At 42.9% G+C, this 16,412-nt stretch overlaps 1 pseudogene; it reads left to right on the forward strand.

Moving 5' to 3' along the window:
• Positions 1-851: 851 nt before the first annotated feature.
• Positions 852-16,412, forward strand: part of LOC135877782 (NACHT, LRR and PYD domains-containing protein 3-like) — a 99,003-nt pseudogene continuing 83,442 nt past the window's right edge.

Genomic DNA, 16,412 nt, shown 5'->3' on the forward strand with positions numbered 1-16,412 from the left:
TGGCAGAGATGTGGACAGGGGCTGCACTTGTGCATTTTGGCCTCTAGAGACCACTGTGGAACTGGCTGAGCAGGCAGGCTAGTGAAGATTTTGATAGCTACGTGCACAGCACTCTCCTGAGCAGGCAGCCAGTCACTTTCTGTCCTGCTGTTCCCCTGGCTGGGCCCTGTGTAGGAAGGAGCAGACAAAGGCGGGAGCAGCACAAGGTGGGAGGCCCAGTATTGGTGCCAGGCCCCCACCATCCCCTGCAGCCTCTGCACCAGGCTCCCCACAAGCATCCCCTGCAGCCACCCTCACACCCACCATCGCCACCAGTATCACCCACTCCCTTCAGCAGTGCCACCCTCAACCTAGCACCAGCCACCCCAGCACCGCCCCAGCAGCCAACAAACAACTCCAGGCACCCCAGTAGCCTCAGATCCCCCCAAAATGCCCACCCCCAGTAACTCCATCCCACCAATCCCTGTAACCCCAGCACTCACCCACCCCACACTTCCAGCTATCCCAAGGTGCTCCAGCACCCACCCAGAGAGCCACCAGCTTCCCTCAGGCACAGCTGCCAAGTTTTGTACAGAGCTGTCATACCCATGCCACTGCTTGGGCCAGGATGTGACCTCACAAGCTGAAGTTTGTTATATGCAAACTTATAAATGTACAAATTATCTCAGTAAGTAACTTGGATAAAATGTGACACATGGAACTGGACAAAATCTGGTAAGTGGGTACATGGAAAGGTGTTTTTGTGCAGTCACTGGGTGCACTTAATTGTTGGGATCACAACTTCATGATGTCCACAGTTTAGCATTAATCCTCTACTGTGCTTGTTTCAGATAGTTCTTAATATCCTCATGATGAGCAGAAAGACACCAACTGACGTCCTCCTGCAGGGACTGGAAGATCTTGCAGAGCAAGACTTTAAAAAATTTATACACAAATTACCTGAGTTTGTCTTTGATGACAAACCCTCAATCCCCTGGAGTAAACTGGAGAAGGCTGACAGGATAGATGCTGCGAGACTCCTGAAAGAACATTATGGTCAGGAGAGTGCTGTGGCCGTAGCTATCAAAATCTTCTCTACCCTGAATCTCAACAACTCTGCCGTGAAACTTGAACAGGAGAAAGAGACAGGTAAAAAAATCCAAAGTGACTCTGACTCCTGAGAGTCATTTCTCCATGAATATCCCCCACAGCACCAGTAGCAGGCGCAGCAGCAAACTAATGACACCAAAGAGATTCCACAACCTGGAAGGAGTCAGAGTGAATCAAGGGAAACTGCAGAGCAGATGGGGCCTGACCTCCCAGGTTGCACATGCATTTTTAGGAAAATAGGAACTGCCATGCTACCACTGGTCCATCAAGTACAGTATTCTGCCTCTGACAGTGGCCCCTGCCAGATACTACAGAGGAAGGTGCTAGAAACCCTACAGTAGGCAGTTATGGGACAACCTGCCTGTAGAGTGAGTTTCCTTGTGACCCCAATAGGAAGGGAGGAGTGGGGTTGGGGGAGGGATCAGGACTTATGCCCTGAAGCATAAATTTATTATATCATTTCCAAAACTCTTGTTAATTTTTCAAATGTTTAGTATTATAACTAGATAGGCTTGTTATCCCTATAAATAGATAATCCTTTGTTTAATTCTGCTAGACATTTGGCCTCAATACACTATGGCAATAAATTCCACGGGCTTATTAAGCATTGTGTGAAAGAGTATTTTTATCAGTTTTTAATTTGCCATCTTTCAAGTTTATTAAATGTCCCCTTGATAGTCTATCAGAAGACAGGGTGAATAGAAGTTCCCAGTCTATCTTCTCTATATACTATTCATTATTTTGTCATGACATTTGTCTTTTCTCAAAGGTAAGGAGTTCCAGTCTTTTCAGTCTATTTATTTGAGTTTTTCCTTGCTCCTAATCTTTCTTGCAGTTTTCTCCGAACTCCCTCTGATTCTGCTATATAGTTTTGGAGTTGGGATGACCAGAAATGAACAGTATTCCTGGCTAGGGTCCACCACTGATTTATGTAATGCCATTTATTTTGTGTATTTTTGTCCATACTATTTCTTATATACTCCTAATGTTTTGTTTGCTTTTGTACTGCTGCTACACATTGAGCAGACGTTGTCACTGAGCAATCCACAGTTGCCATTCAGCATACCATAGTGAAGCCCAGGTCTTTTTCCTGAGCTGAAGGAGTAACTTATTGGATTTTCCAGGGCTTAATTTGGCTTTTATGAACCAATTTGAAGATGGGGCTTTGCCTTCCCTCCAGCACTTTGATTTTATATGCTACAGGGGAGATTTTGTCTGTGGTGAGGTAACACCCTTTCCAACTAGGTTGGAACTTTTTGACCCTTCTCTTCTTTTTGATACAGTATAGTCAAAATAAAATACCCTGACCCAGTATGACGTTCCCTCAGAAGCGTTTGTATCCTAACAAGGCTTTTGTTCCTGGGCACTCTCCTCTGGCTTCTGTCAAGCAAATGAAAATATGGTTTGCAAGAGATGCTTTAATTCTACTAAGCATTGTTGGATGACAGTCGTAACTCTTGTGTCTGGAGTCTGGAATAGCAGATTCATGGTGAGGACCCAAGTTGCACCTGCCAGAAGCTTGAAAGGGGTAACATTTGTGAATTGTTTGGAATTGATCCCATGGCCAATTAATGCTAGTGGCAGTTTCAGGTCCCAGCCGGTGGTGAGCATTTTCTGAGGCCAATATCTTAGTGATAAATATCCTTGTCCAGTTCATGTACTTGACCTGTCTGGAGGATTGAGGGTGATGTAGAATATGGAGCTTCTGTTTTAGTCCTAGTGTCTTGCACAGCATATGTATCACCTCTGAGATCAAGTGAGATCCTCTGTCTGAGTTTCTGCCAAGGGGCAGACGCCATCTACTGAAAAAATGATTTAGTGATAGTGTGGCTGTTGTATGAGCTGTATCACTGGCAGGTAAACCTTCCACCCACTCTGTCAACAGGCAGGTTATTGTGAACATGTACTGATTTTATTGGGAGGAATAGGTCTCTGGGCCCACCCTGTCAGTTTGAATGCCTGACTAGGGGAAGGAGATTCCCTAGCCCTGTTGGGTGCACAGTGTGTAGGTTGTGTGGACTGGAACTTAATGCAGCCGAGGCTTCCCTGGACATAACTAGCTACTTTCTTACTCAGGTCAGAAGGAGTCTGTTTCAGATGATCATATATGGTATTGGGGCATGTTCACAAAATCTCTCATGTGCACGGAGTAGCATAATCCCATGGTAGGACGTGGGACCACACGCTGGGGAATGCTGTTTCATTCCTGGATGTAGGTCAGGAGTTTTTATGGACAGTAACCCTATCTCTTTGATTGAACATGATCTCTGGAGGTTCATCCTTTGCCAGTTCCTCAGATGTGATAGGATGGGTTACAGGGTCCTTTATGCATTGATAAAGCTTGGGCACCATTAATCCTTTAGTTGTGCCTCTGTGAGGTCTTTGAGGACAAAGACCAGGGTGCTTTGGGAGGATCCTCTCTTCCAGGAGTGACTACCATGGTTTCTGGTTCCTAGTGCTCAGCTTGCACTCAGTATCTATGACTACGGTAACTACAGGAAGGGCTTGGAAGTCCAGGGGGTATCAGTGGGTATCAGTTAGAGCTCCTACTCAGGATAGCTGATCAGCCATGTCATTCCTTGTTTGTGAGGGCCTTTCTTCTCCAAGAGTCCCTTCTCTTTCGTCCAACAGACTCTCAGGTCATTATCCTGAACTAATTGATCCACAAGAGAAACTAGTTCATAAGAACTGCCATACTGGGTCAGACCAAAGGTCCATCAAGCCCAGTATCCTGTCCTCCGACAGTGGCCAATGGCAGGTGCCCCAAAGGGAATGAACAGACAAGTTATCATCAAGTGATCCATGCCCTGTCACCCAATCCAGCTTCTGGCAAACAGAGGCTAGGGACACCATTCCTGCCCATCCTGGCTAATAGCCATTGATGAACCTATCTTCCATGAATCTATCTAGCTCCCTTTTGAACCCCGTTATAGTATTGGCCTTCACAACAGCCTCTGGCAAGGAGTTCCAGAGGTTGATAGTGCCTTGTATTTTCTGTCTTATCTATCCCTTTCTTGATGATTCCGAACATTCTGTTAGCTTTTTTGACTGCCTCTGCACATTGAGTGGATGATTTCAGATAAATATCCACAATGATTACAAGATCTATTTCTTGAGTGGTAACAGCTAATTTAGACTCATCATTGTATATGTATAGTTAGGATTATGTTTTCCAATGTGCATTTATTAACATTAAATTTCATCTGCCATTTTGTTGCCCAGTCACCCAGTTTTGTGTGATCCTTTTGTAGCTCTTCACAGTCTGCCTAGGACTTAACTATCTTGAATAGTTGTGTGTCATCTGCAAATTTTGCCATCTCACTGTTTACCCCTTTTTCCAGATCATTTATGAAAATGTTACATAGGATGGGCCCAGTACAGATCCCTGGGGGACACCACTATTTATCTCTCTCCATTTTGAAAACTGACCATTTATTCCTACCTTTGTTTACTATCTTTTAACCAGTTATCAATCCATGAGAGAACCTTCTCTCTTATCCCATGACTGCTTATTTTGCTTAAGAGCCTTTGGTGAGGTACCTTGTCAGAGGCTCTCTGAAAATCTAAATACACTATATCCACTGGATGCCCTTTGTCCACATGCTTGTTGACCCCCCTCAAAGAATTCTAGTAGATTGGTGAGGCATGATTTCCCTTTACAAAAACCATGTTGACTATTTCCCAACAAATTTATGTTCATCTATGTGTCTGACAATTTTGTTCTTTACGATCATTTCAACCAATTTGCCAGGTACTGAAGTGAGGCTTACTGGCTTGTAGTTGCCAGGGTCACCTCTGGAGCCCTTTTTAAAAATTGGCATCACATTAGCTATCCTCCAGTCATTTGGTACAGAAGCTGATTTAAATGATAGGTTACAGATGACAGTTAGTAGTGTTGCAATTTCACATTTGAGTTCCTTCAGAGCTCTTGGGTGAATACCATCAGGTCCACGAGACTTATTACTGTTTAGTTTATCAATTTGTTTCAAAACTTCCTCTAATGATACCTCAATGTGGGACAGTTCCTCAGATCTGTCACCCAAAAAGAATGGCTCAGGTTTGGGAATCTCCCTCACATTCTCAACAGTGAAGACCGATGCAAAGAATCCATTTAGTTTCTCTGCAATGACCTTATCATCTTTGAGTGCTCCTTTAGCATCTCGATCGTCCAGTGGCCCCCCTGGTTGTTTAGCAGGCTTCCTGCTTCTGATGTATTTAAAAAAAATTTGGTCCAGCGTGAGCAGAATCTTTTTCTTCCTGTTTTTTGTATTTTCTCCCTGTCCATCAGAGCAGGAAATACACAAATCGACATCAGGCAGAATCAGAGCAGCTCACAAACTCCTGAATGAGATCATCCAGGGCTGAGTGAATAGTTCTCTATACCGGCTGTTTTGCACACTGACTGGAGTCCTACTCCTGCATCCACATCCCTTTCTAGGCAGAAGCCTTGGTCATGTGAGAGCTCACAATTTCTGCAGGGTGGTAGTCTCAATGGGCACAGGATCTGAGGGCTCTGAACCAGTAACTCTACATTGCTGTAGATGAGCTAAACTTGGAGCTTTCCTGATTCTCTTGTTTGGGTTATATCAAGCCTCCAGGTCATAGAATCATAGAATATCAGGGTTGGAAGGGACCTCAGGAGGTCATCCAGTCCAACCCCCTGCTCAAAGCAGGACCAATTCCCAACTAAATCATCCCAGTCAGGGCTTTGTCAAGCTGGGCCTTAAAAACCTCCAAGGAAGGAGATTCCACCATCTCCCTAGGTAACACATTCCAGTGCTTCACCACCCTCCTAGTGAAATAGTGTTTCCTAATATCCAACCTAGACCTTCCCCACTGCAACTTGAGACCATTGCTCCTTGTTCTGTCATCTGCCACCACTGAGAACAGCCGAGCTCCATCCTCTTTGGAACCCCCCTTCAGGTAGTTGAAAGCAGCTATCAAATCCCCCCTCATTCTTCTCTTCTGGAGACTAAACAATCCCAGTTCCCTCAGCCTCTCCTCATGTCATGTGCTCCAGCCCCCTAATCATTTTTGTTGCCCTCTGCTGGACTCTTTCCAATTTTTCCACATCCTCCTTGTAGTGTTGTGCCCAAAACTGGACACAGTACTCCAGATGAGGCCTCACCAATGTCGAATAAAGGGGAACGATCACGTTCCTCGATCTGCTGGCAATGCCCCTACGTATACAGCCCAAAATGCCGTTAGCCTTCTTGGCAATAAGAGCACACTGTTGACTCATATCCAGCTTCTCGTCCACTGCGACCCCTAGGTCCTTTTCTGCAGAACTGCTACCTAGCCATTCGGTTCCTAGACTGTAGCAGTGCATAGGATTCTTCTGTCCTAAGTGCAGGACTCTGCACTTGTCCTTGTTGAACCTCATCAGGTTTTTTTTGGCCCAATCCTCTAATTTGTCTAGGTCCCTCTGTATCCAATCCCTACCCTCCAGTGTATCTCCCAGTTTAGTGTCATCTGCAAACCTGCTGAGAGTGCAGTCCACACCATCCTCCAGATCATTAGTACAGATATTAAACAAAATGGCTTCCAGTGTCATGCAGTGGTCCTGGCACTGCTGATTCTCCCTTTTCTGGCTTAGTAGGTATTTAAAGGAGAGGTGGTGAGTCTCTATGATCACTTTCCCTCCACTGATGATAGGGTGCTGCAGGGCCTCCCCATTCTTGTCAGAAGGACTCTCTCACACTCTGCTGAGTAGCTTGCTAGTGGATGCCTCTGGTTCTCTTGATCATGGACCTGTCAGAGCTGCACCCATACTGTACTCTGTGTGTCCAGTTTCAAGGATAAACTTCTTGTCTTTCAGAGGGTTGGTCCAACAAGTTGCTTCCATTTGTCTTTTTTGGACTTCCTGCCTTGTCCTTTTTAGTTCAGGTTCCCAATCCCACTTTTGTTCATGTCTCAGCAGTGTGCCGAGGGACTGAGACATCTCCACTTAATCTTCAATGGACTGCCAGGAATACTCTCACATGCCTGTTAGGAGGAGAAATTTGGAGTCAGGTATTTCTTCAGTGTAATCCTGTCTATTTACAAAGAATGCATAAAGTCCTCTTTCCCTGAACATAGCAGGAATCAAATAGCAGTTTGCTCACAGTTTCAAGCCCCTTTCCAGCCAGTCTTTGGCCCAGAAGCTCTCTCTAGGCTTTTTCTCGGGGATACATTCCCAGTGATTCTGTGACTGTCTCCTGGGCTTTCTGATGCTTCTCTCTCAGCTTCTCTCATTTTTATTGCTGCTTCTGTCACACACAACTGCACCAATCAATTACCTAGATTCTGCATTTGCTCTTTCAGTCCCAGGGAAAAACCCCTTGGGCAACATGGTTCAGCTTCTGCTCAAGGCTTGCCGTACACTTGTGTTTTGGATGGTGCTCCTATTGTTTCAGCCATCTGGTTCCATAAAGGAACTCAATTGCTTTTTACACTTATCCTGAATGAAAGGCAGCCATTAAAATCACCAGCTTTAATGGAGTTTAGCCTAACCCATAACAATGTTATCAGATATTATGTAAATCAATGTTATGCTGCCATTTTGACTACAATCTGCAGTGCTGGTCAGCCCTCCTCAAAAAGAGTATTTTGTGTAGAGGGTCCAGATGGCAAACTGTGATATGAAGAGAGGTTGAAAAGATTGGGATTGTTTATTTTAGGGCTTGTCTGCACAGTGCATTAACACACCGTGCAGACAAGCCCTTAGAAAGGAGATGAATAAGAAGAAAGGTGGTATAGCCTCTAGGATAATGTATGTTAGTCAGTGAGGTGTGTGTGTGTGAGGAGCTGGGAGCAAGAGGCACGAGGAGCTGAGAGTGAGAGGGTGTGCTGCTGGAGGACTGAGGAGTACAAGCATTATCAGACACCAGGAGGAAGGTCCTGTGGTGAGGGTAAAGGTGTTTGGAGGAGGCCATGGGGAAGTAGCCCAGGGAGTTGCAGCTGTCATGCAGCTGTTACAGGAGGCACTATAGACAGCTGCAATCCACAGGGCCCTGGGCTGGAACCCGGAGTAGAGGCTGGGCCCAGGTTCCCCCCAAACCTCCCAACTCCTGATCAGACACAGGAGGAGTTGACCCAGACTGTCGGTTCCACCAGAGGGTAAGATCACTGAGGTGAGCAAATCCGCCAATAAGCGCAGGACCCACCAAGGTAGAGGAGGAACTTTGCCACAATATATACACAGAGAACATGAAACAATGTCACAATATTACAATAAAAAAACTTCAAAAACAGACTCCAACGAGAGACTGCTGAGTTGGAATTAATTTGCAAATTGGACACATTAAATTAGGCTTGAATAAAGACTGGGAGTGGATGGGCCATTACACAAAGTACTTATGGCACCTTAGAGACTAACAAATTTATTTGCGCATAAGCTTTCATGGGCTACAGCCTACTTCATCGGATGCATGTAGTGGAAAATACAGTACGAAGATATATATTGTGATGGGGCAAGGCCAGATGGCTACAGTAAAGTAGTGAGGAACAGGTATGTTAGCCGCAGGCTAAACAAATCCTTGGTACCATGGTAACCAAATAGCAGTTGCTCCAGGTTAATCAAGACACCTGGGGCCAATTAAGATCCTTCTAGAAGGCAGTGGAGATAGCTACATTGATTGGGACACCTGAAGCCAATCAAGGGCTGGCTGGAACTAGTTATATCTTCGTACTGTATTTTCCACTACATGCATCCGATGAAGTAGGCTGTAGCCCATGAAAGCTTATGCTCAAATAAATTTGTTAGTCTCTAAGGTGCCATAAGTACTCCTGTTCATTTTCAGAAGGGTGTCTGTTTGACTCCAATAATCTCTCTCAACTGGCTGTTTAGCTATATTGGTTTATTTCTTGCCTTCCTGTTTCTTTTTATTTATGGCCATTCATGCTTTTTTGACTATCATGGTTTGTGGAAGTAGCCCCTATGTCAAATCTACAGACTTTAATTTCTTTTCTTGCTGAATTAGGATTTTTTTTTTTTACTAATGTCTTTGTATTTTTAAAATTTATCTTAAATTCCCCTGTCTAAATGTTAGTGTCCTCATGCTAGTTCTTGGTACCTTTCCTCTCAAAAGGATATTGCAATTAATTATAGTGTGGTCACCATTAGTAAAGATACTTTTTGAACAAATTCCATAGGACTACGATGAGAATAACTTCTCCCTTTGGGAACTTTAAGGCTAACTGTTCAAAGCCGCAATCATTAAAGGTTGTGGAGTTGAGCTGAACTTGTCAGCCCTGATCTCACATGTTTAGAGTCTTTTTTTTTTTTTTTGGTCATTGATCTCACTAGGTATGGGGGCAGGCCAGTAGAGTGTTGCCAGAGACGACCAGGACGTGCTGTTATAAGAACTTAGTAACAGGGTCACTTTTTAACTAGAGAAAATGATTTCCTATTATCTGCTTAAACACTTGGAGTCTCATATTTCTCTGCTCACACAATAGTTTCACATCTTTAATGAAATCAGCAACAGCCACTACTCTTGTGTGCTCTAAAACTTGCTGTTCAAAGAAGCAATTGTTTAAGGGGTTGAGAAATTGCTACTCTAAACTTAAAACATGGGTTTTCTTGTTTTGGTTTGTTAAAACTTGAACTCCTAGCAAATATGTGGGAAAAAATGTTATTTGTCTTAAAGATTAAAAATCTTTCACCCTTCATGGACTTTAAAAACTTCCATTGCCTTTTTGGTCTTCCAAGGAGATGCAACAAAAATAGGAAAGAGAGGGTTGATATTCTTAATCGTTCTAAGATAAAATATACTTTTAGTTGTTTCAGGCCTTTTCTATATCATAAAGAAACAAGAAGGTCGCACACTTTTTTTTTTCTTTTACATGTTACCTTCATGATGCTTTTCTGGGTTCTGCTATGTCAAGTTAAAACTTAAAAGTTGGCTTGTTCTTGTGCCTGCTTTGATCTAAAGAAATCATCTTTGGAAGTAAAGGATACAGCATCTAGAAACAGTACACTACTTTTGTTTATCAATGTTGGCCTTAAATGTTAAGGGGAAAATGCCCTGCTGGCCGAGGTATTTGCACAGACCAGACTGCAGAAGTAAAAACCCATGTGGAGAAATGCCAGCCAAATTATTTCTAGTCAGATACAGTGATGTAAATCCTCTGAAAGTAATGGAGTTACTCTTGATTTAAACTGCTTTTAACAGAGTACAATTTGGCCCATGGGTAGAGCCCTGCAAATCCCTGGATATCCACTTTATATCTTCAGATATCTGCATCCATGAATGCGGATATCCACAGACCATTTTTGTGGATTGCAGATCGGATGCGGATACAAATTTTGTATCCACACAGGGCTCTACTCGTGGGTGAGTTTTTGCCACATACCCCTCCTATAAAAGAGCAGGGCTCTGTTCTGATATTCCAGTTGGAAAGGGGACAGATGGCAGCAGGAGGTGCTGAACCCCTGAAGCCTGCAAAGGAGAGGGCTGTATGGTGGGAGTGGGGAAGGGGATCCAAGTCAGATGGAGGGGGCAGTGATGGTGTTGACCTGGGAGGAGGGACAGCAGCAGCAGGAAGAGAAGAGACCAGAAGCTGTTGCAGGAATTTATTGGTCAGGTGCCATGTGGGACCTGTTAGACCAGGGATGTTTGGTGGGGAAGGTAGTGTGGAGGGAAAGGGGCTGGCTCTGCCTCAGGTTCTCTAAGTGCTGGGGGCACGCAGCTGGAAGGATGTTTTCAATTACTGCAGGGAAGCAAGTGGAGGAAGTGCTGAGTTAGGGGAGGGGTGGCTTCTCCTGACAGTCGTTCATAGTGTGACTTAAGAGTTTTAGTTCAACAGCAAACAGTCATAAAGCAAATGTGGAACAGCTTCCAAACAGGTGACTGGTGTCACAAATGCTGAGTTTATCTACAGCGCTTTAATGTGTGTAATGAATTTTGTGCATTACATGTTAGATATAAAGTATATAAAAGAGAGGGCAGTGAGACAGGCATGGATGTGAGGCCAGATTTTCAAAACTGCTCAGCTCCCATTTATGCACCTAAATTAGGGCCAGAAAAGTGTCCTATGCTGAGCTCATCAGAAAATCTGGTCCCAGTTGTGTGTGCTGAACTGTTTTGACAATCTGATCCTAAGTGACTACAATAATGGTAAAAATGAGTATTCCTTGTGGTGGCCATTATTAACAGATGTCACTGAAGTAGTGTCTCCAAAGAAATTCTCTCTGCCTGCCTCAGCCATGGGTTTTCTAGGGAGCTCATTACTGCAGAGAGCTCTGAATAAATGACTTGTCCCAATGCCATGAACTGTGTGACACACTGTGATTGTTGTTACACTGACATTCATGTGAAATTTCTCTTTCAGCTTTGGGTCCTCAGCAAACAGCTGAAAGATCAGCAAATGGTATGTGACATTCTAACAAAGAATTGTGTTGCATAAATACCAGTGATTACCAGCATTAGGTTAGATCAGCCAGACGTTTGGTTTACTAGTAGAAATAATAAGTAACACCTCAGAGTGTCGTCCAATCACATCACACAGGTTAAGCAGGGTTGGATGGGAGATGAGGAAATGAATGGGGAGATCTCCAGGAAAGAATCAGGTGCTGCAGAACATGGTGCTGGTGAGGAGGTGGAGCTCTTGTCTCAGGCAGTACTGACCCAGTGCAGCAGCATGATACTGGAAGACACTCTCCTGCTAGGGATGACATCTTTTAAATGAGGTAAAATAACTAGAGGTCAACATTTGTGGTCACTGAAGGTGCTATGGCACTTTTTTAAACCTCTGGGCCCTGGAAAAATTGTAGGTTATACTTTAGTTATATTCTTTGCACCTAAATTCCCATTACTGTTTCAGTTATACATGTCATTCTCCAACACTTCATGCCCTACTTTGATGTAGAGTACCATTGTGCACTGTTAAACACTTGGCAGGTTTCACCCTAGAGGTGGCTGCATTTCAGTTACTGATAAAATGATTCTTTATATATATATGCATAGAAGGCCTGAGCCTACGCTTTTTTTCTCATATGACTAATTTCAGTGGGATCACTGATGTGAGTAAGGACTGGGACCATAGTTAATTTATGTGGGGACACTTTATGATGATAGGTGCACTATAAACTTACAGTAACAGTATTATTGTTTAAATAGCATTATTGTAACATTATAATCATATCTAATGCTCCTTGTCACTAACTTAGCTTACAGGGTGAAGTACAGAGAACATATAAAAAACAAATACAGCGCAATAAAAGACATGAACTCTCGTCTTGGTGAGAATGTGAAGCTAAACAGCAGATACACAAAGCTGATCATTGTAAATGAACATCGTCACAAAAAACAGAGAGAAAATGAAATAATGGCCTGGGGACGGAAACATGCAGAAATCATGACTGAGCACGCTAGTCCTATCACCATAGGAGATTTATTTGAAACTGATGGAAATGGACAATTACCACAAATTGTGATGCTGCAGGGAGCTGCAGGGATTGGAAAAACACTGACAGCAAAAAAGATCATGTTGGACTGGGCAAATGAAGAACTGTATCAGAGCAGGTTTGATTATGTTTTCTACATAAATTGTAGGGAAATTAACTTTGTCAGTGAGCAGGGAAGTGTTGAAGATTTGATCTTAAAGAATTGTCCTGATAAAAATACACCAACTAAAGAGATTCTGATGACTCCAGAAAAACTCCTGTTCATAATTGATGGCTTTGATGAACTGAGATTTTCCTTTAATCAACCAGAAAGTAATCTGTGCTCTGATCCCTGTGAGAAGCAGCCAGTGGAAATCATACTGAGCAGTTTATTTAGGAAAAAAGTGCTTCATAAATCTTACTTACTAATTACAACAAGACCAGTTGCTCTGGAGAATCTCTGGCAGTGTTTGGAATGTGCACGCTATGCGGAGATATTAGGATTTTCTGAAGTTGAGAGAAAAGAATATTTCTACAAGTTCTTTGGGAATGAAGAAAAAGCAAGAAAATCCTTTAACTTTGTAAAAGAGCGTGAAATGCTGTTCACCATGTGTTTTATTCCTAGTGTGTGTTGGATCATCTGCACTGTTCTGAAACAACAGATGGAAGCAGGTGAAGATCTTGCACAAACTTCCAGTACAATCACTGGAGTGTACATGCTCTATCTCTTCAGTTTGTTAAAGGGTCACAGCAGCATTTCAAAGCAACAGGTACAAGGTAACTTGAAGGGACTTTGCTCCTTGGCTGCAGATGGACTCTGGAGGCAGAAAATACTGTTTGAGGAAGATGATGTCAAGAAACACGGCTTAGATAAACCTGATTCCCTCTTTCTGAATGAGAACATGTTTCAAAAAGACATTGACTGTGAATGTGTCTACAGCTTCATTCACTTGAGTTTTCAAGAGTTTTTTGCAGCTTTGTTTTATGTATTGGAGAAAGAAGAAACAGTGGAAGATCCAGAAACTGCTATATACCATGTGAAAAATTTGTTAGAAAATTATGAAAAATCTGGAAATTATTCATTAATAGTGAGATTCCTGTTTGGTTTTTTAAATGAAGAGAGAATGAAGGACATGGAAAAAAAACTGAGCTGCAAAATTTCACCCCTATTTAAACCAATTTTACTAAAGTGGGTAAAAACAAACTTTGCTAAATGGGTGATTGAGAGATTTTTCCAACTTGAGGCATTTCACTGTTTGTTTGAAATTCAAGAAAAAAAATTTGTACAGAGTGCTATGAATCATTTCACTGAGCTAAAATTAACTTACCATAACTTTACCAAAATGGATCAAATTGTTCTTTCATTCTGTATAAAGAATTGCTGTAAACTGGAGTCACTTTGTCTAAACAAGTGTACATTTCAAATTGAAGACCTGAATGAAGATTCCCCAGCACCATCCAAGTGGTCACGTTGGTAAGTGTTGTCTGAGCTCCAAAAACACTTATGTAATTTAAGGAGCAAAACATACATGATTTCCCCCCCCAGGGTTGTCATAGCTCACAAATGTCTGAATGCCCCACCATAAAAATGACTTAATTTAGTGACAGACATCTAAGACTGGGCAGGACCATGCTCCATCCAGCCTAAACCTTAAAAGCATGGAAATAAGAAGTTAAGGAGAAGGACTTGTGCACGCCTTTCCACCTTCTTGTTCCCTAAACACTGTCAATAACGTGCTCCAGTGCTCCATTTGGTTTTCACCTTCAGCTCCAACATCTACCAAAAGAAATATGTACCCCAGCTTCATCACACTTACACTCCAGTGCAAAACCCTATGGAGTGCTAGAGTGTGGAGCTGGAGGGAATGAGAGATGAAGAGACTGTGGCTGGCTGTGATCCTTTTAGAGATGGAGTGGATGTTCCACAGACAGCAAGAGAAGGGGAGGGGGAGGGTGGGAAAGGAGAGGGGTGAACATGAGGTTAGGAAGGATGGCAGCAGAGGGGCCAAGCGGGTGGTGGGGATGAGTAGAAAGGGAGGGAGGTAGAAAGGGTGAGGATGGAGGGAGGACCCAGGTCAGGGCAGATATAGTCAGAGGTCAGGAGGAGGTTACATATATGGGACCTTGTGACCAGAGTCCCAGGGGAACCACACTGAAGTTACTCAATTAAGGCAAACTGCAAAGAATGGGGCAGATAATTACCCAAAGCTGTTGGTCATTCCAGTACTTAGATCCACCAAGCTAGCCTCAAAACAGCTTCTATAATACCTTACTGGTTACCCAGAAGCCAAAACAAAGTTCCCTTATAGCAACCCAGCCTTGGGCTTCTACCCAGACACCCAAGTCAAATATGAAAGTTCTACCAATCCCAAAGGATCGGGCACATTACCTCCCAAGTTAATGAATACTTCAGATCTTACCCCAAATACACACTTACAGCCAATCCTTATTAACTAAACAAAAATGTATTTAAAAAGACAATAGAGTGTATTGGTTAAAAGATCAGTATACATACAGATATGAGTACAGTTCTGAGATCAGATTCATAGTAGAGATGAAAAAACAACGAGGAGTCCTTGTGGCACCTTAGAGACTAACACATTTATTTGGGCATAAGCTTTCATGGGCTAAAACCCACTTGATCAGATGCAAAAAGTTCTTTCAGAATTAGTCCATAGGTTATAGTCCGATGTTCATATTCAGGGTGATCCAGGTGGGACTGGAGACCTCAGTCTTATGACTCAAGGTTCCCCCGCATAAAGCATCAAGCAGATCTGAGATAAAAAAAGATCAGGACCGGAGACACCTTTATACAGTTTCAGGCCTTCTCTTGACAGCTCGGAGTCTTTAGGCGAACAATAGGCAATCATGGAGACTTTGAAGTATACAGGTGATGCTTAGGAAATAGGTCATTAGCTACAGGGATTAACATAAGGCAGTTGCTTGTTTTCCACCATTCACAAGTGATTTGCTATACATTTCAAAGAGATGAATTCAGTGATATCACCATATTTACAGTTCATTTAAATGTTAAGATCTTCCTTTGATCTCTGAATAAACAGACTACAGCATAGATAGGAAACCTTTGGTTACATTGTTAAACTCTAACAATATATATGTAAACCACAAAAACACAAACATTATATAATAATCTATTCCTAGAGGTTGAATTTGGGTCATTTATCCTACAGGATGCTTAACCCTTTCTAGCCATGTGTGTCAGACCTATATCTATTTGTGATGGTGGGAGGAGAGGGGAGAGTGGGATGGAGTAGATAGAGCAGGTGGGAACTGTAGAGGGGTGAGGGAACACAAGGAAGGGGAAATGAGGCCAGTGGAAGGAAAGGAGGGAGAGGAGGACAGCTACGGTGGTGCAGAAATGGGGGTGTGATGAGAACCATGGGTGATTGACAAGATTACAAACAGCAACAACAACAAAACTCCAAAATAATAAAAATAGTTATCTACAAAGCTTTAACAAGTCTCTACAGAGCATGTGCAAACTGAGCTTTTTCAAAGGCTTATAACGTGGTCATATTTGTGTGGATTTTCATGGGAACAGCAAAAGGCATGTCCCTGACACAAAAACCAGCCCCCTGCCAAATTTCAAGTCCCTGCTCCAAAATATGTAGAAGCTAGAGCTTCTGAGGGAAAACTTTGCAACATTTTTTTTTACATGGTCAAAACAACCTAATTCTCAGAAATGGCTGAAGCATTTTAGCAGAAACTTTCAGAATATTTAGCCTGATAGAAACACCAAGCATGGAAAATTTCAGCCCAAATGGTTAAAACTTGGCAAAATTATAAGCAACTGAAAACTGGGACGTGTCCAGCAATTTGAATAATAGGAATTGCTACCAGCTCTGCATATAATAATCTTTGTATAAGCACTGTCTGTTATAATGTGTAGATACGATGTCTTGCTCCCTGGGTCCCTAATCCTGGCTGTGGCCTC

Source organism: Emys orbicularis, chromosome 4 (genome assembly GCF_028017835.1).
Source record: "Emys orbicularis isolate rEmyOrb1 chromosome 4, rEmyOrb1.hap1, whole genome shotgun sequence".
Lineage (NCBI taxonomy): Eukaryota > Metazoa > Chordata > Testudines > Emydidae > Emys > Emys orbicularis.